The sequence below is a fragment of the Eriocheir sinensis genome, chromosome 58, assembly GCF_024679095.1.
Source record: "Eriocheir sinensis breed Jianghai 21 chromosome 58, ASM2467909v1, whole genome shotgun sequence".
NCBI classification, from domain to species: domain Eukaryota; kingdom Metazoa; phylum Arthropoda; class Malacostraca; order Decapoda; family Varunidae; genus Eriocheir; species Eriocheir sinensis.
Genome location: NC_066566.1, coordinates 7,953,866 through 7,969,522, shown reverse-complemented (window position 1 = coordinate 7,969,522; position 15,657 = coordinate 7,953,866).

Here is a 15,657-nt window from a genome sequence, read left to right as displayed (position 1 = left end):
CACATCGCAAAAAAGAAAAGAAAGAAAAACACACGAGAAACTCACGCAAGAACACCCGACACACCCAAATCACACGTGAAAAAAAATGGAGATCACAACAGCACACGAAAAACAGTCAGAAACTCAAGTATAAGCACGATTCAACACCCCCAAGTCACTCGCAAAACACCGGAAACACAACAACACACTCGAAACACTCTGAAACCCACGCAGAACACTCGGAAACACAGCCAAATCACACGCGAAAACACCGGAAACAACAAAACACTCGAAACACTCTGAAACCCACGCAGAAACACTCGGAAACACAGACAAATCACACGCAAAAACACACAACACGCTCGAAACACACGCAGGGATATCACAGGCAAGACGCAGCAAGGCTGTGAACGATCGCAGCGTGGATCTCACTTCCGCTTCTCAGGAGAGCTCAGGAGGCACGACCTCTCAGAGTGAGGGCAGGGCGCGTAGTGAGGGAGGGCAGGGCGCGTAGTGAGTGAGGGCAGGGCGCGTAGTGAGTGAGGGCAGGGCGCGTAGTGAGGGAGGGCAGGGCGCGTAGTCAGTGAGGGCAGGGCGCGTAGTCAGTGAGGGCAGGGCGCGTAGTCAGTGAAGGCAGGGCGCGTAGTGAGTGGGGGCAGGGCGCGTAGTGAGTGAGGGCAGGGCGCGTAGTGAGTGAGGGCAGGGCGCGTAGTGAGGGCAGGGCGCGTAGTCAGTGAGGGCAGGGCGCGTAGTCAGTGAGGGCAGGGCGCGTAGTGAGTGGGGGCAGGGCGCGTAGTGAGTGAGGGCAGGGCGCGTAGTGAGTGAGGGCAGGGCGCGTAGTCAGTGAGGGCAGGGCGCGTAGTGAGTGAGGGCAGGGCGCGTAGTGAGGGCAGGGCGCGTAGTCAGTGAGGGCAGGGCGCGTAGTGAAAAGAGAGAGAGAGAGAGAGAGAGAGAGAGAGAGAGAGAGAGAGAGAGAGAGAGAGAGAGAGAGAGAGATTGATTTGATTTGATAAGTTTATTACGCCTAATGGCTACAAACAAAATACAAATTCGATATCCACAGGTTGAGATCCGTACACACACACACACACACACACACACACACACGCACACACACGCACACACACACAAAATATAAGAGACTGAAAGATTCACATTTAATATCCCCCAAAATAAGGAAATCTTATGAGCATTAAGTCCAAATTGTCATCCTGAAGTAGATATTTACAAACATTAGTTAAATCCTGTCCCTGCGGTAATAGGTCTTTCACTGTGGGGCAGGCAAGACAATAATGTTGAAGGGTATTAGCGTTCACTTGGTCACATAGTTTGCATGTAGAATAGTGTGGCATATCCTCGACCTGGGAGATCTGCCACACTGGTCGATAACCCAACCTAATCCTCGCTCTCACGACATTGTGTCTACGGACCATGAGGCCATGACGACGATATTTGTGTTTTGTGTCCATGAAGGCGTCGTGATGTCGGATGGATACATTGTCAGCACGCTCAGAGTTCCTGCGATTCACCACACGGGCGTTGACGTCTGACATCAGCGTATTCCTGTAGCACCGTAAGGAGAGCGGGACACGCACTGCAGGAAGGTTAAGGCCACACGCAGCCTTAGCGAGACCGTCCACAGTATCATTGGCCGTGAGTCCAACATGAGACGGCACCCACAAAAAGGACACAACCAACGCTCTGTCACGTGCGGTGGCCAGCCGACGTAGGATATCTTGAACCACGTGATCGTAAGCGGGTCTCGGAGATGAAAGGGCGAGAAGGGCAGACTTGGAGTCGCAGATGATCACCCAACTCAGTCCCCTGCCAGTAAGGAGGGTAACAACATCCAACAAGCCATTCAGCTCACAGTAGTTGGAAGACGTCGAATTGGGTAAACGACGGCCAACCCACCCATCTCCCGGCGGTGCCACAGTGGGGGAGAACACAGCACACGCCGCACTCCCGTCCGCCTGCAGTGAGCCGTCAACGTAGAGATGGTGTGCAGCAGGAACAGAAGCAGACACACTGGCGATGGCCTCAAGGGACAACTGCTTCTGTAGGAGAGTATGGTCAGTTTTAGATGTACGAGTGAAGGAGATGCGTGGATTAGGTACTCGCCAGGGTGGCAAACCAGGAACAACCTCGACTGCAGGGACATCAATGGCAAGCCTTCGGAGATCAGCACATACCATGCGGACAAGTGTGCTTCCGCCTGGCCGAAGTGGAGGTCGGCGCGTGTTCGGATCGAGTGCCGCTCGGATGACATAAGTGTAGTGAGCAGCAAGATGGGGAAAATGCAAACACTTGATGCTGAAATACTTGACATTCATGTAGATCCTATCAACAAGTGGAGTCAAAGTTAGCTCTGACAGCATGTTGACTATTCTGGTCGAAGTTGGGCAACCCAGGATAAACCGCATGACTTTGTTTTGAAACTTTTCAAGTGGTTGCAGTGATGCCCTGGAAAGCTGGCAGAGCGCAGGGGAAAGATAATCGACAACTGATCGAAGAAACACTATGTAGATGGTCTTGGCTACAGGGATAGAGACTCCTTTCATGTTGTTTGCAAGCCACTTGACAGGGATGAAGCGCTGCTCTAGTCTGTCCAGTAGCTCCTTAATGATGGGATGGATACGTTGTTGTGCAGGCATAGCTGGGGTGATGCGCACGGGTGAACCTAAGTAGGTATACTGTGTGCAATGAGGGACAATACTGCCTCCCACGGTGAAGACAGGGAGCGTCTGAGGGTTGCGTGTGGAGAAAAGCCTACTCTTCTCAGGGGAAATAACGAGGCCACAAGCAGTTGAGGATGCATAAAACGCATGGAGGAATTGCTGAAGATCCATGGGTGAGTAGGAGTGGATGCAAATGTCGTCAGCATAACAGGTGATTGCAATGCCAGGGCTGTCAGGAAGGAGAGAAAGAAGGCGATGCATGAGGACGTTGAAGAGAAATGGACTTAGTACGCCACCTTGTGGAGTACCCAAATCGAAGCCTTTAGAGGTACTGCACGCGCCCCTAAAAAGGACCCGAGCAGTTCTGTTGCTGAGGTAGCTACGTGTCCATCTCAAAAAACTTCCTTTAACACCAAAGGCCACAAGCTGATCAAGTATGACTTCTCTACTCGCAATATCAAAAGAACTCTTAAGATCGGTAAATGCTGCAACACTGGTGGGTGAAAGGCGGGAATAAAGCTCATACAGGCAGTGGTGCGTCCCCCGCTGAGGCAGGAAACCATACAGTCGCGGCGAAAGTTTGTTTTGCAGGCGGAACATCATGCGGTTAAAGAAGATCCGTTCAAGCACCTTACTGAAGCACGATGTCAGGGAGATGGGGCGGAATTTATCAGTACCGGGTTTTGGTATGGGCACTATGGTGCTAGAGGTCCACGCCCGGGGCACACAACCCTTCCGAAAACACGAGTTATAAAGCTGCAGCAGGGGATCGCCAGGAACTGTCTGGAGAAGACGTAGGACAGAGTAAGTGATTCCGTCATCACCAGGTGCTGATGATGTACCTCGAGTCAGGGCACGCTGCAGCTCATCAGACGTGATGGGAACGTCATCCTCCTCATCTGTCCGCAACAGAGCGTCCACCAGGGCCAGGCGGAGAGAACGAAGGCTTGCGTGGGAGGAGAGTGCAGCTTGTACAGGTGCTGGAAGGTTGCCAGGTCGTGATTGTGCAGACCAGGAGTCAATAAGGGACTCGGCATATTCCGTTGGACTGTGATGGAGAGCAGTGCAAGGCTTTTTCTTTACAATCTTGTTAATCTTGTGCCACATTGAACCCACGCTGGTGAGATGATTGATGCTATCAGTAAAGTTGTGTCACGAGTCAGTCTGGGCATGCTGTTGGAGTCATCAGCTCGTCTCGAGACGTCTGGTACTGGTGAAGATGGGCAGGGGTTGGGTCTCTCTGGAAAGCAAGGCCGTGCTCCACCGCCTTCCTTTCTGCCTGAAGCACACGGTCATCGAGTGGCCCGATACGAACCCCAGGTCGACGGGTGAGATGAGGCCGGGTGACATACCGGGTGTAAAAATCACGGGTGGACTTCACCAGCGAGGAATACAACTCATCAGGGGAGCTGGTATTAAATGTAGGAAGCATAGTAGTCATGTAGGAGATGTATGTTGGACAGTATTTTGGAGGTATCTGGACGCGGGTGCGGGCGTGAGAGGGAGGGGGTGTTGCTGGTACGGAGTATCGGAGGCCCAGAGCAACGTGGTCGGAGAACAGCACGGGGATGGAGAAACACTTGACACGTGGAGCTACCAGTCCTGACGTAAAGATGTGGTCCAGGGTACCTCCACGGGAGTGGGTGGCGCCGCCAGTATCCCATCGTGTGAGTCGATGTCGTCTGACGAAATCAAGAAGTCGAAGCCCATTCCGGTTCTGAGCTGGAGAAGAGTCACCAAGTTCAGGATGGCGGGCATTAAAATCACCCATGTACACAATGCCACTAAGTGTTGGAAGGGGCAAGGCCGCCAAGTTTATTCTTCCCGGGGCTGAATAGACATTACATGAACGAATCTTGCCGTGTCCCATCGCTACCTCCAGGAGTTGAAAGGTCATGTCTGCTTCAACGGAGGTACGAAGCAGCTGGTGTGGTACTGAGGAGTGTACATAAAAATTATGTGACGAGACCGTTTGGAACTGGGTGGACGTAAGAAACGTAGCCAGTAAGTGAGGGAGCTTGTCTGTCACCAAGAAGAGGACCAACAAAGGCCTCCTGAATGAATATGACTGTCGGGGAGTGCTGGTTAACATATCCCTTCAAAGCTGAGAGTCTTGCCAGATCTCTTAAACCGCAGGCGTTCCAGGAGATGACATGAAGCTCAATATTACGTGCGAATTCTACCCTTCGGTACGCGGAAGCCAGACGTGGAAGAGGTGGTGGGGCGCGCACGAACACGCTGTGCCCCGCCCACTGGGTAGGAAGGTGTCAACGACTCCATATCCTTCTTCTCTAGGTGGGAAACGATGGCGTCAAACTTCTCGGTGAGTGTGGTGACCGTAGCAATCATTGCCTGCTGCCCTTCAACAAGTGTGGTGAGTATGGTGTCTGTGGAGGCTTGTTTGGCGACGAGATCAACAAGGTTAGTCTGCAGTGCATCACACCGCTCTGCGAGTGAGTTGCAACGAGTCGTTAGAGCAGCAACAGCCTCACCAAGCTCACGAATCTGTGCTGACTCCGAGGAGACAGAAGCTTCATAATGCGGAGTTTGAGGCAACGAGGCTAGCGGAGGAGGCGAGGCTGCTGGTTGCCTCGCCGAGCGCTTGATACAGCCGTGCCATACATTAACTCCCTGCCTGTTACACCGAGGACACTTCTAGTTGATGTTCGTAGATGCGAGCAGGTCGGGTTGTTCGGTAGCTGAAGGTGAGACAGGAGGCGGCGGAGGAGCGACGCGGTATGAGCAGGTGCGAGAGTCGTGGTCACTAGCGCACCAAGCACATTTTTCTGATGCACTGCAGCAGCGTCGGGCAGAGTGAACACCAGGGAGTTCCAGGGCGAGGGAGGGATCAACACCGACAGGGTACCGAGTTATCAAATAGTTAGGATATTTCCTGGGCCTCTCAGGGGAGTCTTGCACATCAAGAATGACAAACTCACCCTTTGCTACTCGCTCCACGATGTCCTGGCGGCACCTTGCAATGTAGACGAATCGTGGTCACAGATGCCATCTTCACCTCGGCGATATCCCGCTCAAGCTGGAATGTTTTCTTGACCTCCGCAAACCAACGAAACTTAAGTCTCCACTGGTAAACGCTCCCTAAAAGCAAGCTTCACGTGATCAGCACGGGGAGCAAATGCTGGGAGGGCAGGTTTGATAGTAGCTGCAGCAGAGGTGCGTTGAGGAGGCGGCGGCAGCAGAGCAGGGAGTGTGGGGGTTCACTATGTTTTGGTGTCTTGGTAGCGGGTGAGTGTGTCTCGCTGTCACTGTCTGTTGTGTCACCCATAGACCGCTTGCCCGAGTTGGCAAGGCGGGAGCCGTCAGGTCTGGAAGCAGCGGCAACAGAATCACTTGTCACTGACGAGGCAGAAGTGGCCGTGTCCCACGCTTACGTCCTCGTCTTCACTGAGCGCAAGATCCATCTGCACGTCAGCAACAGTACCGGGGCCAGAGTACTCCATGTCAGCAACGATGAACTGCTGCAAGGGGCAAACAGCCACACGTCTTCACCCAACCGTAGGTTGGGCTAGACAGAGAGAGCCAGTGTTGCCAGATGGGATTGATGAATTCCCAGTAGATTTTACTAAAAAAAAATCAGTAGATTGGCAAAGCTCTCCGGTAGATTTTCTTTAATATAGTTCTTATGGCACTTGGAAAAAAAAAAAAAAATATATATATATATATATATATATATATATATATATATATATATATATATATATATATATATATATATATATATGTGTGTGTGTGTGTGTGTGTGTGTGTGTGTGTGACTTCTGTGGGTGTATTTAGATCACCTAAACGTTAGGTACATTTACGTTAGGTAAAATGTATTTCATATTATTTACCAAAGGCAGATCTAATTCAAATAATGTATATTAATCTCATCTCTTCTTTGGTTACAAAGTTATTTTTTTATATTAAAGGTTTATTGTTGTAAAAGAATATACAACTATAGACCTAAAACTTGCTGGCTATTCCGCAAACAATTTCTAGCTTTAATCTCTTCCGGTACTCAAATTACAAAGATACCAAAACAGGAACACTTTGATCTAGTTCCAATGCATAAAAGAAATGGATTAAACTTTGCCAAGCATGAAAACTGAAAAGTAGTATCTGAAAGAAATGAACAAAAATTACATTCCAAAGGTCCCAAAATGTAAATAAATAGCATTAAATTTTAAGTATTAAACATACATTGAAGCCACAAACAGTATGCAATCATTTGATTCCAGAGCGGGGATGCAGAAAACAATTTGCACGTTATGGGTGCCAAGATACGGTCGCCCCACTCTGCAGATTATTTTTTAAACACCATAGGAAGTCCACAACTCCTCGACCTTTCTCCAATAAATGGACATCCACTTATTGGCGAAATTTCGAGGAGTTTTAGACTTCCTTTGGTGTTTAAAAAAAATTAAAAAATGCAAGGTGAGGCGGCCGGATTCTGCCAGCCTTAACGTGCAATTTGCTTTCTGCATCCCCCCCAGAATAATTAGTTAGGAAGCAAAACATTTAATCCTCATCACTGGCACCATCATCTTCCGTGGCTTTATGATCAATACAAGATTTTTTGTACATATCACTATTCAACCCTTGTCTTAGTCCTTCTGTTATTTTAAAACTATGACAATTGGCATTAGATAGAAGTCTCTTAGTGTGTAGCAAACCAGTGAGTGTTCTTGTGGAGAGTCTATTTCTCAGTGTAGTCTTCATGCGGTTTATGGCTGAAAACGTTCTTTCAACGCTAGCACTTGAGTGAGGCAAACAGAGCAACCTCAGCATGAAGGAAGCTAAATGTGGATACATTGGACTTCCATCTCCTAGTTTTACGTTTTGTACTCTTACCCAAAACTCAGTTACGCTTGCGTCACTCCTAGTACACAGTATGTCACTGTTCCTTAACAGCCGCCATTCTGAATCCATAGTTTGAACTGCCTGACTGGGAACAAGGCTTGGAAATGAGCTCATTAAAGCAGCAAGTGAATCCACTGACTTACTTCTTACCACGTCAGGATCTAATACTTCCAGATGCTGGAAAGTATCTTCTGCAAATGGAAACCTTTTGCATATTTGAGTTGCTGCTTCTACAAGAAATACTTGACATCTTTGCCGAAATGTTTGCACATCTGGAGGGGGGAGGTTTTGCCCTTGATGGAGTGTCATGGCTACCTTAGCTCCCAGATAGATTGAGGAGAGGTCTTTGAAATTACTAGGATCCTTAAATTCTATACTGCTTAGTGGAGTTTTTCTCAGGTAATCATCTTTAAGATAGCAATCAAGCAAGGATCTAAAGGCCTGCAACACTGATTTATATAGCTTGTGAATTTGTGGACTCTGTGATTGCATTTGCAGGTTAAGAGTGTTGAATATTGGGAGAACAAAATCCAGAAATTCCAAATACATCTTTGTAAAAGGGTTATTTAGCCTTTGTAGTATGGTGCCACTTGCAACGAGTCTGTCATTGAGAACAGCTCCAGTAAAGTATAGCTTGAGAGCATCCCATTGCTCAAGCAGCCTGGACACTACCATATGTAGGGATAACCATCGAGTTTGACTCGGATGGAGTAATTTGTGAGGTTTAGCATTAACAAAAGACTGAAATTCTTTTAGGTCACCAATGCGCTTTGGACTGCAACTGAAGTATGAGAACACATCACGAGCCAAATCTTCCACATCTTTAGGTAAAGTTGCACATGCATATGAAGCACAAAGCGCAAAGGAGTGGCAAATACATTTCATCACAAATAACCCTGGTATATCCTTTTTTAGTAATGTTGAGAGAGAGTTGCGAGCTCCAAGCATGGAATTTGCCCCATCAGCACCAAAGCCAATCATATTTTCTTTATAGGGGATATGATTGCAGGCAAAAAAGTTTACGACAGACTCATACAGTGTCTTTGCAGTTGCATCATGTAGAGGAATCAGACCTAAAAAACAATCAGTCACTTTGTCTTCAATCATAGTCCTGACAACCATACACAGATGCTTTACAGATGACAAATCAGTGCTTTCATCAACAATCAGTGAAAATTTTGAATCCTGAAGTTTTCTAATCAATATATCAGAGCTTACCTCACCTGTCACATGGTTTATAATTGATGTTAGCTTTGTGCGTCCACACTTGATCTGTTTTGCAATATTTGAATCAGGACATATGGCCTGAATGAGTGCTGGCATGTGCTCCACAGTTCTAATTGGCAAATCATGCTCACACACAAATGCAGCCAGTCTAATCTCACCATCCCGAACAGCTTTGTCAATTTTTGTTTTAGCGCTAACCAGAGGCATGTCTAGTACGGAGGGTAATTTGGCCTTACTACACATATCTTGGTGCTTTTTAGTAGTGGAATGCCTCTTTACCTCCATTTTACCTGCGCTAACATTTATGTGAACATGACATGCATCACAGAAAGCAAATGTTTGTCCCTTTGAACTTGCTTTAAGCCATCCCTTGAATTCTGGTTCAGATTCCCATTCATGGTGATATTTCTGAGCATATTTTATCTTTTTCTTTGGAGTTTCACCTACTTTGCTGAAGGTAGATGCAGTAGGCCTACCTGCTGCTGACTGATCACGTCTCCCTCGCGACTCAACGTTTTTGTCCTTCGACCCATCCATTTTTTCTGCATGCTCCCAATCAGAAGGTTCCATACTTGATATACCTCAATTGCAGTCTGGTCTTGTGTCCGACTCCTACAAAAGATATTCTGGTTAATACGTAGGCCTAGTTTACTTTCTGTGCCTGACTTTTGTTTTCAATATTATTTTTCTTCTTTTTCCGCTGGCGATGTTTTTATTTCCTCTATAAGGCAAAATATCAAATAACAGTACCGTACACAGCTGGACGCGGTCGTTAGGTTAGGTGAGGTCAGATAGGGTTGGGTTAGGTTAGGTAGAGGGGTTCGAGAGGCGAAAAGCCCCCCTCTCCCGTTAGGCGTTGGTTTTAGCATTGAGTATTGTACATGAGACAAGGTGGGATTACCAAGGGTTGGTTAAGTTAAGTTTGATTAGGTTAAGTAGTAGAGGGAGGGCGAATCCCACCTCGATATATAAAGGGGGGTACAGGCCGAAGCCCTCCCAATAAGTTTCAGCAGGTTGCCACAGAAAATTACGCCATTTGAAGGAACTTTCTTGAAAGGGAATTTTCGCCGTAGCTTTTTCTTATCTTGCCAAATATGGTGTATTTAAAAACCCCGCATTCCCCCACGTCCCCAGGTTTGTAGGCTTTGGAAAGGGAAATAGGAAAAGTGGTGTGCGTAAACTACATACGGTATTTTCCGATATTCTAGTCCTGTCGAACAAAGTACTGCACAAATGCACAAATAGTAATACACATATAGATAAGACGTAGAGATGCCCAAATGTTGAAGCTATGACACGAGGACATTTAAATTATGAACGTCACACGAAGGTATACACTATTAAACTCACACCACCCACCTCCCTTCAGAAAAAGCTGCAGCCCGAAGATTCCATACTTTGACACGCCGCGGCCTCGCAGTTTGGTCTGATGTGTTCGATACCTACAAAAAGAGGTACAGGCAGGTGCACAAACGGTAGCTACACTCGTAAACTAATACACACCACCCATCTCCCTTCACAAACGATGCAGCCCGCTAATATGTGAGGCCCTTTTTAAATAAATTAACACAAATTTGAACTTCTAAACAGCATGGATATATTATCTAAAGACTTACAGGTGCGTGGGTGTAAGCTTAGGTGTTTGAGACCAGTACGGAGGCTGCAGCCTACAGAGTACAGACACTTGAAAGATATATATGTATACTTAGTTACTGACTAGGGCCGAGCCAGTGACGCCACTCACGCCAGTCTCGTTTGTTGTTGTCCGTCAGCTGAGTGCCGATACACGAACAAGACACGTACGTTCGTCGTCCGGTTAGCCACCGTCTCCCACCCGACCCCATATCTCTCTCTGGTTTGCCCCCCCAAAATATATATATATATATATATATTTTTTTTTTTTTTTTTTTACAGCAAAGGAGACAGCTCAAGGGCACAAAAAAGTAAACATTAATAAAAAAAAGCCCGCTACTCGCTGCTCCTAAAAAGAATCCAAAGAGGTGGCCGAAAGATAGGTCAGTTTCGGAAGGAGAGGTGTCCTGATACCCTCCTCTTGAAAGAGTTCAAGTCGTAGGCAGGAGGAAATACAGATGAAGGAAGATTGTTCCAGAGTTTACCAGCGTGAGGGATGAAAGAGTGAAGATGCTGGTTAACTCTTGCATAAGGGGTTTGGACAGTATAGGGATGAGCATGAGTAGAAAGTCGAGTGCAGCGGGGCCGCGGGAGGGGGGGAGGCATGCAGTTAGCAAGTTCAGAAGAGCAGTCAGCGTGGAAATATCGATAGAAGATAGAAAGAGAGGCAACATTGCGGCGGAATTTAAGAGGTAGAAGACTATCAGTATGAGGAGGAGAGCTGATGAGACGAAGAGCCTTTGCCTCCACTCTGTCCAGAAGAGCTGTGTGAGTGGAGCCCCCCCACACATGAGATGCATACTCCATACGAGGGCGGACAAGGCCCCTGTATATGGACAGCAACTGTGCAGGGGAGAAGAACTGGCGGAGACGGTACAGAACGCCCAGCCTCGAGGAAGCTGATTTAGTAAGAGATGAGATATGAAGTTTCCAGTTGAGATTTTGAGTTAAGGATAGACCGAGGATGTTTAGTGTTGAGGAAGGTGATAGCTGGGTGTTGTCAAAGAATAGGGATAGTTGTTTGGAAGATTGTGTCGAGTGGATAGGTGGAGAAACTGTGTTTTTGAGGCGTTGAAGGACACCAGGTTCTTCTTGCCCCAATCGGAAATAATAGTAAGGTCTGAGGCTAAGCGTTCTGCAGCCTCCAGCCTTGAGTCGTTAAGTTCCTGAAGGGTGGGTCTTCTATTAAAAGAAGTTGAATAATGCAGAGTGGAATCATCGGCGTAGGAATGGATAGGACAGTTCGTTTTGGAAAGAAGATCATCAATGAACAACAGAAAAAGAGTGGGAGATAGGACAGAACCCTGTGGGACACCACTGTTAATAGATTTAGGGGAAGAACAGTGACCGTCTACCACGGCAGAAATAGAACGGTCAGAAAGGAAACTGGAGATAAAGGTACAGAGAAGGATAGAAACCGTAGGAGGGTAGTTTAGAAAGCAAAGATTTGTGCCAGACCCTATCAAAAGCTTTTGATATGTCCAGCGCAATAGCAAAAGTTTCACCGAAACGGCTAAGAGAGGATGACCAAGAGTCAGTTAAGAAGGCTAGGAGATCACCAGTAGAACGCCCCTTGCGGAACCCATACTGGCGATCAGATAGAAGGTCAGAAGTGGAAAGGTGCTTTTGAATCTTCCGGTTAAGGATTGATTCAAAAGCTTTAGATAGACAAGAAAGTAAAGCAATAGCAATATATAATAATAACAATAAAAATAACAAATAAATAAATAAATAAAAACCTCTCTCTCTCTCTCTCTCTCTCTCTCTCTCTCTCTCTCTCTCTCTCTCTCTCTCTCTCTCTCTCTCTCTCTCTCTCTCTCATGAAACTGAATATCGGTAGGTTTCTCGGTAGGTTTTATCGAAAATCCAGTAGATTTGACCTTATTTTCGAAATCGGTCGGTAGATCGGTAGATCCATCAAATATCCAGTAGATCTACCGATTTATCGGTAGATCTGGCAACACTGGCTCAGAGAGCAGTGTTGCCACGCTACCACGACTAATTTTCCCTACAGCCAAGGTTATTTTCCCCTATATTCCCCTACGCTCACAAATCGTAATAATATAGTGAAATAAAGACTACACATGGAAAAAAAAAATGTTTACTTACATGCTTAGCAGGTTGATGATGATTATGAAGATTCTTGTGCTTCAACGAACATAGCATTTTCATCTTTATCTGAGTATTTTGAGAAGTATCTTGTTCTTGCACTTGATTACAGCTTACACAGAGAAGGGGTCAGGGCAAAATTTGATGGAAATCTCTCGCATGTTTTAATTATTGATTCCAGTGTTTTAGTCGATAACTTATTTCTAAGTTTTGATTTGTTGTTGTTAAGTTTCGAGAATGTTCTTTCAACTTCTGCTGTACTTTGGGGTAATGCTGTTACTCTCAGCATGAAGGTTGATAGTTGTTCATATGAAGCTACTTTTCTCATTTCTTTCCAAAACTCCTCAATGCTCTTACTTTCCCATCCGCCTCTCTTAACCTCTTCATCAACTAAGATTGACCTCCATTGTCGATCAATGATTTGTACATTAGCATCAGGAAGAAGACGTGGTAGCCTCCGAAACAAGACTGCTGCTGAGTTCACTTCAGCTTTATCCTTCAAAATGTATTCATGGTTAACGTCTTTGAGTGCCGCAAAAACTGGATCCACTAGATCAATCCTTTTAAGAATTTGACAGCATGCAGTTTTGTACCAATTTCTACACCGTGAAAGAAAGCTCTTTCGTGTCGCTTCAATTTTGGCAGGGTTTCGCTTGCAAGTATCCCAGGATAGACTTTATCCAACTGCAACCAATTTGATTCATCCTTAAAACTCGAAATCTTGAAACTAATGCTCTCCCTTTTCATGTAACTTGAGCCAAACATTTTAAGGACTCTTTCAGTTTCTGGCAGTAGCATGTGCAGTTTGAAGCTATTTGACTGAAAAAGCTTATTTAAGCCAACCAGATCCCCGAGAACAAAGCTTGTAAATTCAAGAGTGGCTTGGATATATGGAGATTTTATAGCCTGAAGTATTCTGTCAGCTTGCATATTTTTCACTCCAATAGCCTCTCCTGTAAAATACAAGTCAAGTGCTGACCACTGTTCAAGTACCCGGTTAACACACTGAGAGATTGACAACCACCTTGTTTGACATGGCTTCAATAGCTTATGAGGTTCACACTCCACGAAGTGTTGGAATTCTTCATAACTCTCTTTCCGGTTTGGTGATAATTTGAAATAATTATAAATGTCTTGGATTAGCTGCTCTGCAGTTTTTGAGAGCTCTTCACATGCATGTCCTGCAACTAAGTGGAATGTGTGGCAAAAACATTTCATGACAAATAAATCTGGCATAACTTCCTTTAACTTCGTTAATAACGAGTTATTCTCTCCCTGCATTAAATTTTCACCATCAGAGGCATACCCCACTATCTTGCTCCATTCAATGCCATCTTCTTCAAATGTATTTTTCAGCAGTTCAAATAGCCCTTCTGCAGTACCATCTCTAACAGGGATGAGACGGTAAAAACGTGTCACTGGTTCAAAAGTGTCACTGTTCAAAAATCTGAAGTTAACACAAAACGTTTTTTTCATTGTTATGTGTGTTGCCTTATCACAAAGCACTGAAATTCCACCAGACTTACTAACCTCTTCCATTAGTTTTTCATGTGCATAGGGTGACAGACATTCAGTCAAAAGGTATGTCCCCTTGGTTCTGTTACAAGTCATGCCACTGATCGTCTTCGAATCATCTGCTACAAAGTGAAACGTACTCATCATATCATCAAGACAGTTAAAGGAAAGATTCTTTCTAGCAATCATTGCAACAACATTCAACTCTGCTTTAATTCTGTTCTCATCCTTTACTTCTACATAAGAGGGCATCAAATGATTTGATTGCACTTGTTTTGCTAGTCTTATGTGGGAAGATGTTTTAGTATGTCCGATGAGCTCAGATTTTCCAGCCACTAATTCTTTGTCACACACTTTACAATGAGCTTTTTCCCCTTTTCCAACCGTTAGCCAACCCATGGCCCAACTTTCTTTTTCCCATTCCTTCCGGAACTTTTGGGAACGATAACTCTTTTCAGCTTTCGGCATGATTAGCGAATATTCCACGTAATGAAAGGATCTGCAGTTGTAAAGGTCAGTTTACGAAGCGGAAGTACACCAACTACTGCCGTGCTAACTTCAAAACTGAGAGTGAGAGACTGAGAGTAGCACATCGGGACTTCTTCATACCAATTACCAAGTATCATTAGATTATTTTCTGTCTTTTCATTAAGCTGGCTTAATATTTCCCAAGCCTATATTTAGACAATACCAATGCAATGCTGACAAATAAAAGGAAAGATAAATACACTATTATTAGTGTTATTACTGAGAAAACAAAAATGAAAAAAATCCAAATCCAATATTGCTGAGAGGTCTGCTTCTGCTCTCTCTCTCTCTCTCTCTCTCTCTCTCTCTCTCTCTCTCTCTGAGAGAGAGAGAGAGAGAGAGAGAAAACACGTTAACGTTTTCCATCTTGATTTGTTTGTCTTCATCAAAATACTGTTTTCGTCCTGGTCGATGAAAGTCACCGTCTGCATTTTCCTCAGGTTAAATTTTCGTCATGAGGCAACATTTCTTTATTGTTTCGTTTAATTTTAATTTCGTACACCAGCAGAAACATGTCGATAAACAAAAACGCAGTTGACAGATTTAAGAAAACAGCCTTTCATGCTTAGTTCGAATTCTCAGTGCAGACACGGGGGACAGAGGAGTGTGCCTGCATGCTCGGTTCTTAACTACGGGAGCATCACCACCAAAACAACACGATCAAGCAATATCTTTAATAAATATGTTATGCAAGATCCCATGTCTATGGCGGCACACCCCGAAAACACTCGTTGCGTCGCCTCCTGAACCTTTTCCTGCCTGTTTATCCTCATATCAGAAATTTTCTCCATCATAACAACACACTCGCATAGGAATCCTTCGATTGTTCCATACCTTCGGCGCCCCACTTCCCTAATACACACACTCCTACCTCTCCCTCTTGCACCTTGCTCCTTCATCTCCTGCACTTTGACCCCCAACACGCCTCCTGCCGTGGTATTGTTGTTTCCTGAAGGCGATCCGAGCACGCCGAGCATTTCCAAGCCGACGGGAGCATCACATAATCGAGTCAATCGTCTGGAACCCACGTAGCTTCCCGCGCCTTTCTCGAGAATGCCACTGATCACGTTATGCACGGATGAGCTTCGTGCATTCTATATTATAGTCTGATGCTGGGGGCTGCCAAAAC